This window comes from Scardinius erythrophthalmus (genome assembly GCF_964197995.2).
Source record: "Scardinius erythrophthalmus genome assembly, chromosome: 20".
NCBI lineage: Eukaryota > Metazoa > Chordata > Actinopteri > Cypriniformes > Leuciscidae > Scardinius > Scardinius erythrophthalmus.
Window position 1 is genome coordinate 24720039 of NC_138240.1, and position 16929 is coordinate 24736967.

The following is a 16929-nucleotide window of genomic DNA, read 5'->3' on the forward strand; positions in this document are numbered from 1 at the left end:
ATTTGACGATGCCTCCGACGGAAGAGACGCTTGCGAGCCATCTCTCCCCCGAGTCATCATCATCACTGAAAGCCCCGACGTCACCCACCAAGCCATTAAAAGCTACATCTATGATGGTGGGTAAAGCATATTCGGCAGCAGGTCAGGCAGCAGCATGTTTACACACTATGTCGATTTTGCAAGCATATCAGGCTGACCTGCTGAGGGACATGGATGAATGTGAGGAAGTTAGCGCTGACGCAATTCGAGAATTGCGTCGGACGACAGATCTATCTCTCCGGGCCACCAAGGAGACGGCAAAATCTGTGGGCCGTTCTATGGCAGCCCTGGTGGTCACGGAGCGTCATTTATGGTTGAACTTATCTGATATAAAGGATAAAGATAGATCTGTTCTTCTGGATGCCCCGCTTTCGCCTTCAAGTTTGTTCGGTGATGCTATAAATTGTGTTGTCGACAGATTCACTGAGTCAAAGAAACAAGCGGCGGCATTTCAGAAGTTTCTTCCTCGCCGATCCAGTGTCCCAGAGACTGCTGGGCGTAATGTTAAAACCAAGCAGTCTCGGCCGTCTACGAGCTCCACACAGCACAGAGTGCAACAAAAACAGAGCGTCGCCTCTCGGGCTCCTCCACAGTCTGGGGAGTCCAGGGGGCGGGCGCAGTTTAAGCCGGTTAGAGGTAGACAAGATCTGAGGACTGTCCTCTCTAGAAAGGCTTGGGACAAGAAGAAGTCCTGACGCCAGTGGTGTCAAAATGTTGAGGGTGGTCCCCTCAGGGGAGGGACGGTTTCGATGAATCGTTCCTCCTCTGCGCCCGCTGGGGGGCGGCTCTCTGAGGAGAGTCGCAGTGCTGCCACATCGGTTGTTCCCTGCCGGTTCGCCGTTTCAGGGCACCAAGATGTCAGCGTCCCCTTACGATCCTCCGAGGAGGGTCGTAGAATGGCCAGTTCGGTTGTTCCCTGCCGGTTCGCCGCTTCAGGGCACCGAAATGTCTGTTCAACTAAATCCAGAGACCAGTCTCGAGAGACTGGTTCCCTTAGCAGAATTTCTGGTAGCGTGGAAACTTCTACCAAATATTTCTCAATGGGTCCTGCATATAGTGAAAAAGGGTTACAGAATTCAGTTCGGTTCTCGTCCGCCCAGATTTCAAGGGGTTCTGCCCACAGTGGTGGACTCTGAGCAGGCTCTGGTTATGGAGCAGGAAGTACTGACGCTTCTTCGAAAAGGAGCTATAGAAAGGGTTTCTCCTCCCAGCAGAGAGTCAGGGTTTTACAGCCATTATTTCATTGTTCCAAAGAAGGATGGGAGGTTGCGTCCTATTCTAGATCTGCGGCAGTTAAACCGCAGAGTTCAGAAACTCAAGTTCAAGATGCTTACACTCAAACAGATTGTATCACAGATTCAATCCGAGGACTGGTTTGTCACAATAGACTTGAAGGAAGCATACTTCCATGTATCTAATCATCCTCATCACAGGAAGTTCCTGAGGTTTGCTTTCAGGGGCGAAGCATACCAGTATCGGGTTCTTCCCTTCGGCCTAGGTTTATCACCCCGCACCTTTACAAAATGTGTGGATGCAGCTTTGGCTCCTCTACGACTCCAGGGCATTCGCATACTAAACTATCTAGACGATTGGTTGATTCTAGCTCAGTCAGAGCAGATGGCAGTTCGGCATCGAGGTGTCGTTCTGTCTCATATAGAAAAGTTGGGGTTGCGGCTCAACGCCAAAAAGAGTGTGCTCCTCCCAGCTCAGAGGACCACTTTTCTAGGCGTAATTTGGGATTCAACAACAATGCAGGCACGTCTGTCTCCTGCACGAATATCAGCGATTCTCACAGCCGTAAAAGGAATAAAACTAGGCCAGTCACTCACTGTAAAACAGTTTCAGAAACTGTTGGGGCTCATGGCAGCCGCGTCCAACGTAATTACTTTTGGCCTTCTGTACATGAGACCTCTGCAGTGGTGGCTCAGGACCAAGGGGTTTTCTCCGAGGAGAAATCCATTTCGCATGATCAAGGTCACGTGGCGATGCCTTTGTGCTTTGGTCATGTGGAAGAAACCTTGGTTCCTTTGGAACGCTTGGTTCGAAAGGAACGCTTTCGACAGACGCTTCCCTCATGGGGTGGGGCGCAGTCATGAGCGGTCGCTCGGTGTCAGGTCTTTGGCAGGACCATCAACTGTCTTGGCATATAAATCGGTTAGAATTGATGGCCGTATTTCATGCTCTCAAATACTTCCTGTCAGACCTGAGAGGCCATCACGTGTTGGTCCGCACGGACAACACATCGGTGGTTTCGTACATCAACCATCAGGGGGGTTTGAGGTCTCGACTATTATGCAATCTGGCTCATCAGATCCTCCTATGGGCCCAGGGGAAATTACTCTCACTGAGGGCAGTATATATTCCAGGGCATCTGAATGTAGGAGCAGATATCCTGTCAAGACAGGGGCTGAGGCCCGGGGAGTGGAGGCTTCACACCGAGGTGGTGGAGCTCCTATGGAAGAAATATGGTCGAGCTCGAGTAGACCTTTTCGCATCTGCAGATTCGACCCATTGTCCGCTTTGGTTCTCTCTCACACATCCAGCTCCTCTCGGACTGGATGCAATGGTGCAGGTGTGGCCAAGGCTACACCTGTACGTTTTTTCCCCCGTATCGATGCTCCCGGGAGTTCTGGAGAGGGTTCGCCGGGAAGGGGCTCATCTACTGTTAATAGCCCTGTACTGGCCGACACGAGTTTGGTTCTCGGACCTAGTATCACTTCTGGACGGCTCTCCGATGGAGATTCCTGTCAGGAGGGACTTGCTGTCCCAAGCAAGGGGCACGATATTTCACCCTCACCCAGAGTTGTGGAAGTTGTGGGCTTGACCACTGAGGGGGCCCAGCTAATAGAATCCGGTCTCTCGACTGAGGTCGTTGAGACCATCCATCAATCCAGAGCTCCCTCCACGAGGAAACTTTATGCTTTGAAATGGAAATTATTTTCTACCTGGTGTGGAGATCGTAATTTGAATACTGTTAACTGCCCTGTTGGTACAGTTCTCGAATTTCTACAAGACCGTTTTTCTGCTGGATTATCTCCTTCCACCTTAAAGGTGTACGTTGCTGCTATATCTGCTTATCACACCCCTCTGGCGGGCACTTCAGTTGGGAGAGATCCTCTAATTATTCGTTTTCTCCGTGGTACTTTGAGGTTGAGACCTGCATTGCACTCTAGAGCACCGGCATGGGATTTGGCCATTGTACTTGAGGGTCTGGCTTTGGCTCCCTTCGAACCCATTGAAGAGGTTTCAGAAAAGTTCCTCACTCTAAAAACTTTATTTCTTCTTGCTATTTCCTCAATCAAGAGAATTGGAGATTTACAAGCTTTGTCGGTGGCTCCATCATGTCTGGAATTTGCACCTGGTATGTTGAAGGCATTTCTTCACCCTAGACTGGGTTATATACCTAAGGTCCCTACTAATGTTGGGGACCCAATAGTGCTGCAGGCCTTTTATCCTCCACCATTTAATACCCCAGACCAGGAAAACCTTAATCTGTTATGCCCTGTGCGGGCGTTGGATGCTTACGTCCACAGAACTGCCTTGTGGCGTAAATCGGAACAATTATTTGTCTGCTTTGGAGCACCTAAGAAAGGGTGCCCTGCATCTAAACAGATAATGAGCAAGTGGATAGTTGAGGCAATCTCACTTGCATATGAAGCGGCCGGACAGCCTTCACCTTTGACTGTTCGGGCCCATTCTACGAGGAGTATCGCTGCCTCTACGGCTTTCATTTCGGGAGTTCCCCTTTTTGACATTTGTAATGCGGCAGGATGGTCTTCTCCGCATACATTTGTGAGATTTTATGACTTGGACCTCTCCACTCCTGGGGTCAGGTTGCTTGCTTCTTAGTATGCGCATGGTACTTCATACAGAACAGGCACATCGTCATTATGGCATAGTGGGTATGGGGTTCCCACCGCGTCTCGACGCAGCTCGAGTTCCCTTGAAAGGGAACGTCTCAGGTTACGTATGTAACCCTGGTTCCCTGAGAGGGAACGAGACGCTGCGTCGCCTTGCCATACTTCCTGATTGCCCTGATCAGTGTAATTAAAAACAGTGTAAAAGGTGCTGTATTGCTGTACTCATGACAATAAAGGCCAATGTCATGTAACGTAGGCCTATACTGGTTGTTGTATGGAATAGGCTACTATTTTACAAAGGTTAAGAGGAAATAAAAAAAGTTAATATTACTCATAAATAAAAACAGTTAATATTACTCATAAATATTGTTTTTTAAATGTTTAAATGTTAAATTATTTCTACTCATTTTTATTTGTTAATGTGCCAGATGCAGTTACTCAGATTTACTTAATTTACTGAATTTTTTTACTTGCATTTACTCAATTCATACATTATATTTCATTGATTTCACAGCTTTAAAATTTACTCAATTTTTTGTGTGTAAAAATGTTTCACCAAAAAAATTGAGTAAATAATAGTTTAACTTTTTACAGTGTGCATATAACAAACATCAATAAGTCAAATGGAAGAAATAAAAATAACTAAAAAAGGGAACAGAGGCTGTTTAAAAGGTAATTAAATCTCAAGTGTAAACAGACCACTGACCTAAATATAAAGACATTACAACAATCAGCATCATCACAAAGTTAGGAAAAAGTGGCTTTAGGCCCTTGATAGATTCAGTCAGAGTTTAACCGTTTGTGTGGCACATTTGAACCGTGTGAACCAGTGTCTGAAACGCTTATCCAATCACGACAATCGCATTGACCGGCGACAGCCTATGAAGTCACTGCTAGTGTGACCGGGAAGTATATAAGGGGCGCCTAGAGCAGGGGTTCCCAAACTTTTCCATGACAAGGCCCCCCAAATACCACTAGGTTCTGGCCAAGGCCCCCCTTTTGCTGGATGCGTTATTGAACCCGTTGACAATACTACGGCAAATGTAGAAATAAATAAATAAATAAAACATCTGTGAACATCAGATTATGTGATGGTGTCTGATACCAGCCAATCAGAAAGATTATAGAGATGCACCGATTACAAATTTCTAGGCCGATTCCGATTTTTTATTGAGTTTGACCTGCCGATATAGATTTTAGCCAATTCCGATTTCATTTTTTCTAACCACTTTACATCACACACAAATATTTATTTTCTATATATTTTTGTTTATAAAACTCCATATACTTTTACCCAAACTGAATAATAAAAACAAGTTTAAATGGGTAAATTTTTTATAAATATTTTTGAGTCTTCATTTTCTTTTCTGACATAGCCTACTCCAGTTCTTGTTAAAACACACTAGACATGCAAATTATGTGCATTTTAGGCACTTTTTGAGTGAAATCATATTTTTTTTTGTCCATTCAAAGTGTGCTTTCACTTTAATTGAGCGTGAGCAGTGTAGCAAAAATAGACTCGGCGCCGAAACCCCCGCTTCACTGCTGCTCACGCGACACTCCTGCCTGATGCTCACGCACTGCTCCTGCTCACAGTATAAGTGAATGCAATCACTGATTAATATGCACGGCGAAAAAAATATGCACTGCTCAAGCGCCGCTCGCGCTTGCGGTCTGAAACGGACGTAATTCACGACGTTTCCTACATCATGTGCATTCCGTCATGTGCATTTTTTTTACTTTTTTTTCCCGCTTTTTTTTTTCTCCCAACTTGCTGCGGCCCCCCTGGCGCCCCCGGCCCCCACTTTGAAAACCCCGGGCCTAGAGAACATGTCATCCACTTATCGTCTGAAGGTGCAGTGTCTCGTTACATAGGTTACAGCCAAAACTTGAGACGTTCCCTTTCGAAAGGGAACTCGCACTGTGTCAATGACACTTTGGGGAACGATATACCAACGCCACCATGCTGAGGGGAATGCATGCCGATTATGGCTGTGACAAAACATCAGAAATGGCAGTTTCACTGAAATGCCAGACAATCCCCCTTCGGGTCACATACAAGCTGTCAGTGACAGTATTCCCTACGGCCACTGCCAAAGCTATAAGCCTCAAAGAGGCCTCCAATACAATGAAGGCCTACCAAGGCCGCTCAAAGGCTTGGAACCAGTTACTTACGTGGAAGGGGTTCCTTTAAGGGAACATGGCCAGGGTGTCTGAAAGGAGTCCCGTCCAGTCACTTTCTGAGGGGGACATAAAGTCAACCCCACATGCCACCAGGCAGGCTGACCTGGTCTATTTTACTGACCTAGCCTTGCCAACAACCTGTCTGTTTCCTAAACAGAGTCTCTAACATTATTTTTCCTCACTTGTGGAGGCATCTGATAGGGAGGACTGCACATAGTGGCAGTAATCGCTCACAGACCAGATCATAGAGACGGACATCCTGGAGAGTTGAACTCAGCATAGTACTTTCTAACCCTTGCAAACGAGGGGAGTTACTCTACTCGATCCTGGATCTACACAGTGCTTCAAAGCCCTGTGGAGGCTGGGACCCTAATAAGGGGAGCGCCTCAAGCTCTAGGACTGATCTAACAGGGAGGCCTTGTGAGAGTCCTTTGACCTTCCGACCAGACTTTTTGGCATGATCCGTTTGACTCAGAATAAGGGTCGGGACGCAAGAATCGATCGTTTCATCTCGTATAGTGTATCATAGTGGACGACAACCGACGTTGCGTCTGCGATGTTTCACGGCATCACAACATAAAGACTAGCATGTTTAAATATTTTTCAATCCTCCATGACGGGTTCCATCACATGGGTAGAATTGACCAATAGAAGCACAGAAGCTTTGCCGTACACAGCTTTCAAAAAAGGCAAAATGAAAGAGAGACAATGGTGCTGCTAGGTGGAGTAACAAAATGGAGGAAAGGTTTGTGGAGCTGTGGCAACAGTACTCCTGCCTGTATGATGCTTCTTCGAGGGGCTACCATGACAGAATAAAAAAGAAAAATGCTGGCGAATGATAGCAGAAACGTTTCAGCAACCCAGTGAGTACTGGAATTAACATTAAGCTACCAAATCATTCATTACATTTTCCTTTGCTATATAAAAAATGGTGTTTGTGTGAGTGCGCGTGTCTGTGCAAGTGTGTGCTTGTGTGTGAAAGTGTACGAGTGCATGTGTGTGAGCAAGGCCGCATTAATGCACGGGCTTACCTGGGCTGAAGCCCAGGGGCCTCCCAAGTTCAGGGGCCTCCCATGTTCAGGTTTATGATGAGCTGAAAAGGTCATATTGTTTTAACTTGTCAGATTTTGTCGCTGTATGTCGCTAGTCGCTTGTGGACGTTGGTAGTGCTGTTGCTCTAAAGTGTTATTGTTATGGTGCGTTCACACCAAACGCGAAAAGAGCGTCTGGCGCGAGTGATTTCAATGTTAAGTCTATGCAAAGACGCGTTTATGCGCGTCTAGAGGTCCCGCGGCGCGAATGAGACGTTACGGTTCGTGTCCGCTCAGTGCCGCTAACGTCTCCGCTTTGGGGTGTCTGTTGCGAGTGTGTTTAATCGACGTTTTTTTCAACACACGGACAGTATAATCTAGGGATGTCCCGATCAGGTTTTTTTGCCCTTGAGTCCGAGTCCGAGTCATTTGATTTTGAGTATCTGCCGATACCGAGTCCCGATCCGATACTGAATACATAAAAAAAGAATAAAGAAGAGCGAAAAAACAGATCCAGGATGTTCCTTATTTTTTATTTAATTCACCTTATTTTAACATTCAACAACTCTGTTAACAAACAGAGCACTTCTGTGAGGTAGCTTGAACAATCAAGTAATACATAAATTCTTCACTTTTGGACTTTAGTGCAACAGTAAATATAAAAAAAGTCTAATATATAAACAAATAGCACCTCAACTTAAAATACCCGGCAGGCATGTAAACAAATAAAAAATAAAAGTGCTACAGTGTTTGCAAAGCCAGTAATGTGCTTTTAGGGACTGCACTCCTAACTCTTACGCCGGTTTCACACTGCACTGTTAGCAGAGCGTGCAGTGCGTATTTTTTTTCGCCGCCCATGTTACCAGATTAAACCAGGCTTTAGAGCATTCACACCGCGCGCAGAGGCGGCGCGGCAGTGCGTAGTAGAGCAGAGCAGGAGTGCCGCGATCGTTTCGGCGCCGAGTCTATTTTTGCTGCGCCGCTTTTGCTGAATTAAAGTGACAATACATTGATCATGGCCAAAATACACCGCAGTTTTATCCAAAAAGATATCTATTGTGTTTTAAACAGTCAATCAAATGACCAACAGCAATTTAAAAAGAAAACAAATGTCCAAAAACAAACTTGTTGCCATAACAATAAAATCAAAGATGAAACAAAAGTTATATAAATGAAATTATGAATAAAATAAGTTTCTTGACAAGTCTTTTCTCTTAAATGTATTTGAAAACGAAAAAAAGCAATGCCAACTTATCCATTATGGAGTACTCTGTCTGACTCTGTAGCCTACACAACCCGCGGTTCAGCCGCGCGTGACAAACGCTGCTAGTGTGAAAGCAAAACGCACGTGTCCTGCTCCTGCTCACCATACGCACTGCTCCTGCGCTGCTTACTAACGCGTGCAATGTGAAACCGGCGTAACTCTGTGCCACCGCATAAATATTGATGTGTTAAAAAATAATGAGAATATCCGAGTCCTGATCGGGAGGTAACGTCCGATTCCGATCGAGTCTGAAAACACGTGATCGGGCCCGATTTCCGATCATGTGATCGGATCGGGACATCCCTAGTATAATCATCAGCGATGCACGCGATTACATTTAGAAATAGACAAGCTTTGTTTCCAAATGCACCAAGCAATGATCCTTTCAATTTTATAAACTTTTATAAACCCAGCCAATATAATCACAATGAACACATCCAAAATAAAATCTTTAAAGGCCGTGTTGCAGGTTTTTTTTTCATCGAATTTGTGCAATTTACTTGTTGGTAATAAACATTTAAACTGTTATCCATTGTATTTTATGTTGTTGGGTATCACAAAGCGGAATATAATACGAAAAAGTATGTACTATCTTACAGCGGTTTGCAACGATTCTCCTTTCCCCCACAATGCCATTACGTCACGTTGGGGAGAGAATTTACCAAAGCCCGCGGCCCGCATTGAGAGTGACTAGAGAGACGAGTAGCAGACGAGAGTATTCAGATAACGTTAGCGCAGATTATAGATAAATACATAGACATAGATAGACAGACAGATAAATAGATAGATAGATAGATAGGCTAGTATAGAGAGATAGGCAGACAGCCAGATAGCATAACGTTAGCATAGATAGCTAGCAGCTAGATAGATAAATATATAGAAATATATAGGTAGATTGACAATGGTGAACTACTGTTTGTGCTGGGTGTAAAAACTCTGGATGCTGAGTGAGGCACGTCACATCTGGTCGCGGGGTGAGCTCGACCAGCGACCAAAACGCACTCACTTCCCTACAGCACAACAAGCTTTCCAACGCAGTTTCCATGGGACGGCACAGCCGCCGGCGCCCACACAAGCACCTGCCAAACACAGCGACAGACACGCGGCGGCTACGTTTGCAACAACATTTTCACCGGAGGAAGAGATAAACGCTTAGAAACACCCATATAGCTTGCATGATGCCTTCTATTTCTAGATGACAAAGACAAAGTTTACCAGTACTACGACACTATGACAAAGGTACCGGTACTCATCTGAACTAACGTCATGATCACTGCCACTAGATATAAAGAAAACGTTGATTTTTCACTTGGTGCTATTCAATGACAGTAAAAAAATTAAATAAAAAAATGTGTCGTTATTGTGCACTGCTGCTCGTAGACTAGCTCCAGTGCTCATTGCTGCGTTACTAAATGATATCAACTCACCAGTCCAGGACACTTCACCAACTCTCCACTCATTCTCCTCGGACAATGCATTTAATTATTAAGTATTTACGACATTATACATTAATTATAAACGACAATTATACAATTGTTCAATTGCGTTCAACTCGTAAATACGATCTATACGAGATGGCTTGAACGCACCATAATACTAGGCTGAGGCTACCTTTCCTCCACTTCTCCCCAACGTGACGTCATCACCGAATTGCGTAAAAAAAACCCTGTTAATACCAAAAACGTAAAAAACTGGTCTTTAAGACCATTTTTGGGACATTTTAAAAATGATATACATATCTTGAGTGATTTATGTACCCATTAATCGACAGTGGTGGTTAACCTGCAACATGGGCTTTAACATGTAGGCTATATAACAACTGCAAAGCGTCTAATTTGTAAATAAAATGATTTACGCACTAATTCCAGAATAAACTCACTGAGACTGTCGACAGTTTCTTTTCCGTGCATCATTTTATTATATCCATGTTTGCGGTTAGTTACTGTCAAATCATATAAAACAGTGAAATCGCCCTCGAACTCTTCTGTCTCTCCTGCACTCGAGACGGTGACGGGAGCTGAGCTCCACTGAAAGGCTTCTTTCCTATTGGTTGTCGCTCGCAAAAATCGCTTCTCATTTGCATAAAGTTGAAATTTAGTTGCTGTGTGTGGTTGTTAAATAAAGTGTCTTGTGTTTATGTGCTCACTGCTCAGTGATATGTTAATAATAATATTAAAATTGAAAACAATATAAAAAAAAACTCACTGTTGTAGGTCTCGAAAGAAACTAATGCATTATGTGATGTAGATTACCTACATATTACACTTTTTAAAAATGAGACTCTATAAATTGAGGGGATGGGGGGCCTACAAAACCTCTCAGCCCTGGGGCCTAACATTAGGTTAAGGCGGCTCTGTGTGTGAGAGAGTGTATGTGTGCGTGTGAGAGAGTGTATGTGTGCATGATGTGAGAGTGTATGTGTATGAGTGCATGTGTGCGAGTGTGTGTGTATGTGAGTGTGCGCATATGTGTGTGTTTGTGTGCATGTAAGTGAGTGCAAGTGTGAGTGTGCGCGTGTATGTGTGTGAGAGTGAGTGAGTGTGCAAGTGTGTGTGCGAGAGTGTCTGTGTGAGTGTGCGAGTGTGTGTGTGAGTGTAGGTGTGCGTGTGAGTATGTGTGAATCTTGTGAGTGTGCGAGTGTGTGTGTGAGTGAGTGAGTGTGCAAAGTTGTGTGTACGCTTGATTGTCAATTAAAGAGACATAACAATTAGATGTGTTACACTGTAAAAAAATTCCGTAAAAATACGGTACAATGTGCCATATTATTTTGAAGGAATTTTCCGTATTTGTCTTTCACAGATCTTTTACCCGTATTTTGAATTACGAGTTGCATTGTGGGAACCATAACCTGATCGGCGCGAAAAGTTTGAGATGCAAAGCGCCATTACACATGCAGATGATAGCAGCCAAAGTTTCTTTATAAAGTCGGATTTCGGATGTGTGGAAGCCATTCTGACACTTCTGTGGTAAAAAACGAAAATTATATTTAACTATATGTCAAATAAGCTGTTTACGTAACGTTATTTAGTTGAAATCTGGCTTGTTAGGCAAATGAATGTCGGAGCCGTCGCGTTTATCATTTTATGCATATCGTCACACATTGAAAGATTTAGTTCACACTCGTGGAAGTTCCCTTATTGTATGTTATAGTGTCCTCGTTGTAACTGGTTTATTGACTTTTATTTGTCGGTGGTGCGGCTTATTTCGTGCGGCGCGCATCCGTTAACCAGTTATGATAAAGACGTGCAGTAAGTTAACTTATGTTTTTGGAGCAGTTTAATGCCTTCATACAAAAGCTAACGTTACCAGAGGAAACGTCAAGAAAAGGAAAAGCCATTCAAGACTTAGTTGATTTAAAAGGCATGAAGATACATCATGATACGTGAAGATGCAGTAACGTTACAGCTGGATCAAGGAAAACAAACCACCTTTTCTGCCAGATGAGGTAAGTTAACGTTAATGTTATGTTTACGTTAGACTTTTTGTTGTCTTGTTTTAGACGACACACGGACACATGACACATATTATATGACTTTAAACCCCAAATAATGACATTGAAAGATTAATTTACACTTAACACGACTGCTATTATCACCTATAATAGCAGTCGTGTTAAAGGGACAGTAAGTAGGAATTACTCCCATCTAGTGGTGAATTTGTATTTTGCAATCAAACTAATTTTGCTCTCCAGCGCCTCGCGTTTTCAAATGCGCATTGCATCTACGGTAAGCGATATGTACCAAAAAGCTTTGACAGGATGTCTTCTAATAGCACCTCGTCGAGTTTTCCTTCAGGTGAACTGGTTTGTTATTTCAAACAAACTACAACTTGACACAACGAACAAACGAATGTTACAGTTTTGAACAAACAAAACTTACAACCTTGTTTATAGGGCCTTCTCTACTTTACTCAATAGCTGCTATTCATCAAAGAGCCTGTTTAACTTTTAACTATGTTCTACTGTCTATATCAGTGTTTCCCAACCTTTTTTCAGTCAAGGCATCCTTTGAAATTTAAAAAAAAATGTGTGGCACCCTACACTAGTGTTGTCACGATACTACTTTGATACTATACTTTGAAATGTGCTGGGGTTTTTTTATTTTTATTTTTGATGTGCACAAATAAATGACAGGTAGGCTACCATAAGATTTTCTTCTTCCTGTTCCTTTTTTTTTTCTTCGTTCATGCATGTTACAAATGAATATATGAATTAAACATTTTTAATTTTATATAATATATAATTTTGTTATAATTGCACAAGATAGCTTGTTTTTGCTATATTTTATGTAGCCTAATAATTTCACAGTAAATCTCCAAATTAATGTAGAAACATCATAAAGACAGTATATTTCAAATAATTGTTTAATGGCATCTTTTTATGAATGAAGTGTTATTTGATTCTGATGTCACTGCTGCACTGTCACATGTGGATCCCACACGCGTCCCATTTTCTCACAACTCTTAACGTTCATTTAAGACTTTATTTAACTAATTTAAGACTGCTCTCATGAGGATACTCAAAGCGAAAGCGCGAAAGAGAAGTCGAGTCTGGCGCGCGTCGTGTCAGCATCACAGACAGCGCATTCTCTTTTGTATTTTCTCGCTTGCATGGTTAGAAGCATTTGCATGAAGAATAACGTGATTATATAATATAACGCTAGCCAAAGCATGACAGAAAAAAATGCTGCTTTAATTGCGTTAAATATTTTTAACGTGTTAAACTGAAAAATATGAATCGCACGCGTTGCGTTGACAGCAGCACGGACATAACAGATGTGTTTATGTGAATACGCGGCAAGACGGACGTTGTGACAATGTTTTCGTGTGTATTTGACTGTAAGCGCATCAATGAAAAATAGGCAGCTTTATGTGGACGCATTGGGAATAAGGCACGGGAATAAAATCACACGCAAACGCAACCTCCGCAATTCAACGCCGAAAACTTATGATTTGCATTTTTATTATAAATTTGTGCGCATTATTTGTTGTTATTAGAGACTTCCGACGATCCGAGATTGATGGTAAAAAATTGTTTTTTTACACAGCACCCCTGCTCTCGCCAGAAGCACCCCAGGGTGTCGTGTCACCCCGCTGGGAAACGCTGGTCTATATAGGCTAATAAAAAAATAAAAATAAAAAGCCTGTAATTAAGACCTTAACATTGACTTACCTGTCGAGAAGAAAGCAGGCAACTTCAGCGTCTCTTTTGAAAGCTTTCTCCTGCATTAGCTATCCGACATAAACCCTTGTTTTTGTAATCTCTGGTCATGTTTCCTTTTACGGTCTTATTTTGGACTTTTTCGACGAAGATGATCGTTATCCTGTGACTTAACCGTGAAGTGTAGCCTTTTAAACTTGCCGCGGCAGTGACAAGCGCCTCTCTCTGCTCTGCTCCTCCGCTTCTGTTGACTTCAGTCACGTGACGCGGGCTCTGAACGAAAACGCGTTGTGGAAACGCGTTGGCCTAGTACTTTTTGTCCCTCTCTGCTATTATTGTTTTTCAAGATGGCGGAACTACATGGAAGCCTCCGTGGACCTACCCGTCCTATGTATATAAAGATAATAAATTCTTAGTTTACGAGGACAAGTCAGATCATTGGCAGAGGTATTTGGACACCATTGAGGACATATTCATGAATAAAAATATTGATTTTAGATAATAAAATACCTAAAAAGATACATATTGTCCCTTTAAGTGTAAATTAATCTTTCAATGTCATTATTTGGGGTTTAAAGTCATATATTATGTGTATATAACTGCTATTATTACCTACTTCTGCCTGTAACGTTAGTCATTCTTTACCAGCTCCCTCCTCATTAAGTTAGTTTGTTTGTGTCTGTTGTTGCATGATGATACAGTACAACGTGAAGAGAGACTGTATGTGAAGATGCAGTTCAGCTGGATCAAGGAAAGCACCTCCACCTTTTCTGCCAAATGAGTTAACCTGTTAAGCTGCAACCACACTTTTGAAAAATCCCCAGAAATGACATACCCAAACTGAAACAGATACAGTTCATGAACCCTTTGTACTAAAAGCACAAGTATGATCTCATTTGAAAGCTGACACCTGGCAGTTTATTGTAAATGTAGAATTAATTATTGTCATAATGACAAAAAATGTTATAAATAGCTTCAAAGTTTTGTAAAGTTATTAGAAATTAATTTTTATGAAACATCCTCATGAAAATAAAATTGAAGTTGGCACTGTAGCAATCTAGAAATGCACTACAGCTAAAGCCACGTCTAAACATTTTATGTTTAAAATCTGAAGATAATAAGTCCAAAACTCTGTATTTAGTTAAATGTTTTTCAAGACCATGTCAATGACTTTATTTTGATTTGACGCTAAAATGCTTCTGATGTTTATTGTCATCTTCTTACCATCTATGCAGTATATTTTCTCTATTGTTTTGTGGTGCAAATGAGCCCCATTCAGTCTCAGTCTCCCCCTACACACATTCACACCTCTCCAGCCTGGTTATGGCTCTAAATATGCATTTCTTTTGTCTGCATTATAGTTACTAACGACTGGCTATTCACAGGCTATTTGTCACTGTGTGACAAAAATTAGAACAGGACTAAAGTCCTTGTGAATGCAGTGTTATTTAGAGACCTTCAGTGGACACCCGTCTCTATGCACTGCGAATCTGTTGCCATGGCAGCAAGGCTAATTGCCCGATTGACAGCAGGTGTGGAGTAATTACAGGGAGCGTTGTAAGAGGGACACATATCCTGATGAGGCTTTAAAACAGAGAGGAAGCAGACTGGCGGTGTGGTTCTCCTCCCGTGAGATACTGTGTTTGTCGATGGGTTGTTCTTTTTGTCGAGGGGTTGTTCTTTTTATTGAGGCTGGGCTAGGGATGGGTAAATGAAGCCTCATGAATCACTGAGGCTTTCCCCTGACTGTTCCGGGAAAAGATTCAAAGCTTCGAGAGTGTTGAGAACAGCGCCGAGAACAGCGCCATCTGGTGCTTATTTAAAATAAAGCAGCCAGAAGCCTGTGTTAGAAGCTCTGGCAGATGAAGCAACCACAACACACTCCATAGTTTCAATGTTATGTGAACAAATAAAAACCTAACATGTTTGTGTTTGATTTGTTCATTAAATAAATTCAGTTTCCCATTAAAGTGTGACAATAAAATATAATAGCTTATAAGCTTATATGATTCAATAAGATTTAATGTAGGCCTACTCTCTCACTCTTTCTCCACATACACACACAATGAATAAGGACATTGTCTGATAGGATCATCTGTTATTACATGTCAATATCAATAATTGTAAATATCAACCAGACTGAGGCAACAATGACTCGTTAAATACGATCTGAAGTTCGAGCCTTCTGACACCCAAAGCGAAACGCGCACATGACTGGACAGAAAGTGAGGCTTCGTTTGTCATCGATCACGTGACTCTAGTAAACCAATACACGCCTCGATACGGGGCTTCACTACAAATTGTGTCGCTTATGTGATACGCGCATCGAAGCTTCAGTGTCATATGTAACATCACTAGGCTGGGCTGTGGAGCGGGCGAAGGTCGAAGCTGAGAAGCAGAGAGAAGAGAGAAGAGAGTGAAGGATTTGTCAGCGAAAACCCAAAGAATATTGTCAGCAGTGGGAAAGACGCAAAGTGATGAGTATTGGATTCGTCGTTTATATGCACTAACACGGAAGTGGTGTTGAGAGTTTGGAAAGTGTGTGGCACGAGTGAACTAGTACACTGAGTGAATTGTTGATCGGTCTCCAACTTCTGTCTTCCCCTTTGCCGAATGTGACAATAGCTGCACCCGTCTTCTGCTTTCTCCGGAGAGAAGCTGAGCCCTTGCAAAAGACGAGACTTAATCCGGTGGGAGAAAGACCGGTGGGTGAGTGCTGGCCCGAATGCACGGTGTGAGAGTGGAGATGTAGTGCTTGAAGTGACGATTCACACGGTTGGTGTTATGGAGTGAAGTTTATTGTGTGGAGAAGTAATAGTAGTCTGCTGCGCACTCTCCCCTTACAGTCTTTCACCCGCTGTTCCCAAGGAAGGGCTTCCGATACATCAAGCGCCCACTTTACTACTTCGAGACAACCCGGCTCTGTCAATGCTGAATGTTCCATATGCTGTTGAACAGTTAAACCTTGCTGTATTGTTGCAGTGCACAGTCCAAGTGGAGCGTTTCGCTCGAAGTGTCCTTCCCGCCTGGTGGTTTCCACACGTCCCTATTTGAAAGTCTCTGCCCTGTTCAGAAAGAAAGAAGGTATTTCAGCTGAATGTTTCATATACTGTTGAACAGTTAAACTCTGCTACATTGTTACAGTGTACAGCCGAAGTGGAGCGTCTCGTTCAAAGCGTCCTCCCCGCCTGGTGGTCTCCACACGTCCTAATTGGAAGCCTTTGCCCTGTTTGGAAAGAGAGAAGGTATTTCAGCTGAATGTTTCATATACTGTTGAACAGTTAAACCCTGCCACATTGTTACAGTGTACAGCCGAAGTGGAGCGTCTCGCTCAAAGTGTCCTCCCCGCCTGGTGGTCTCCATAAGCTCCTATTGAAAGCCTTTGCCCTGTTC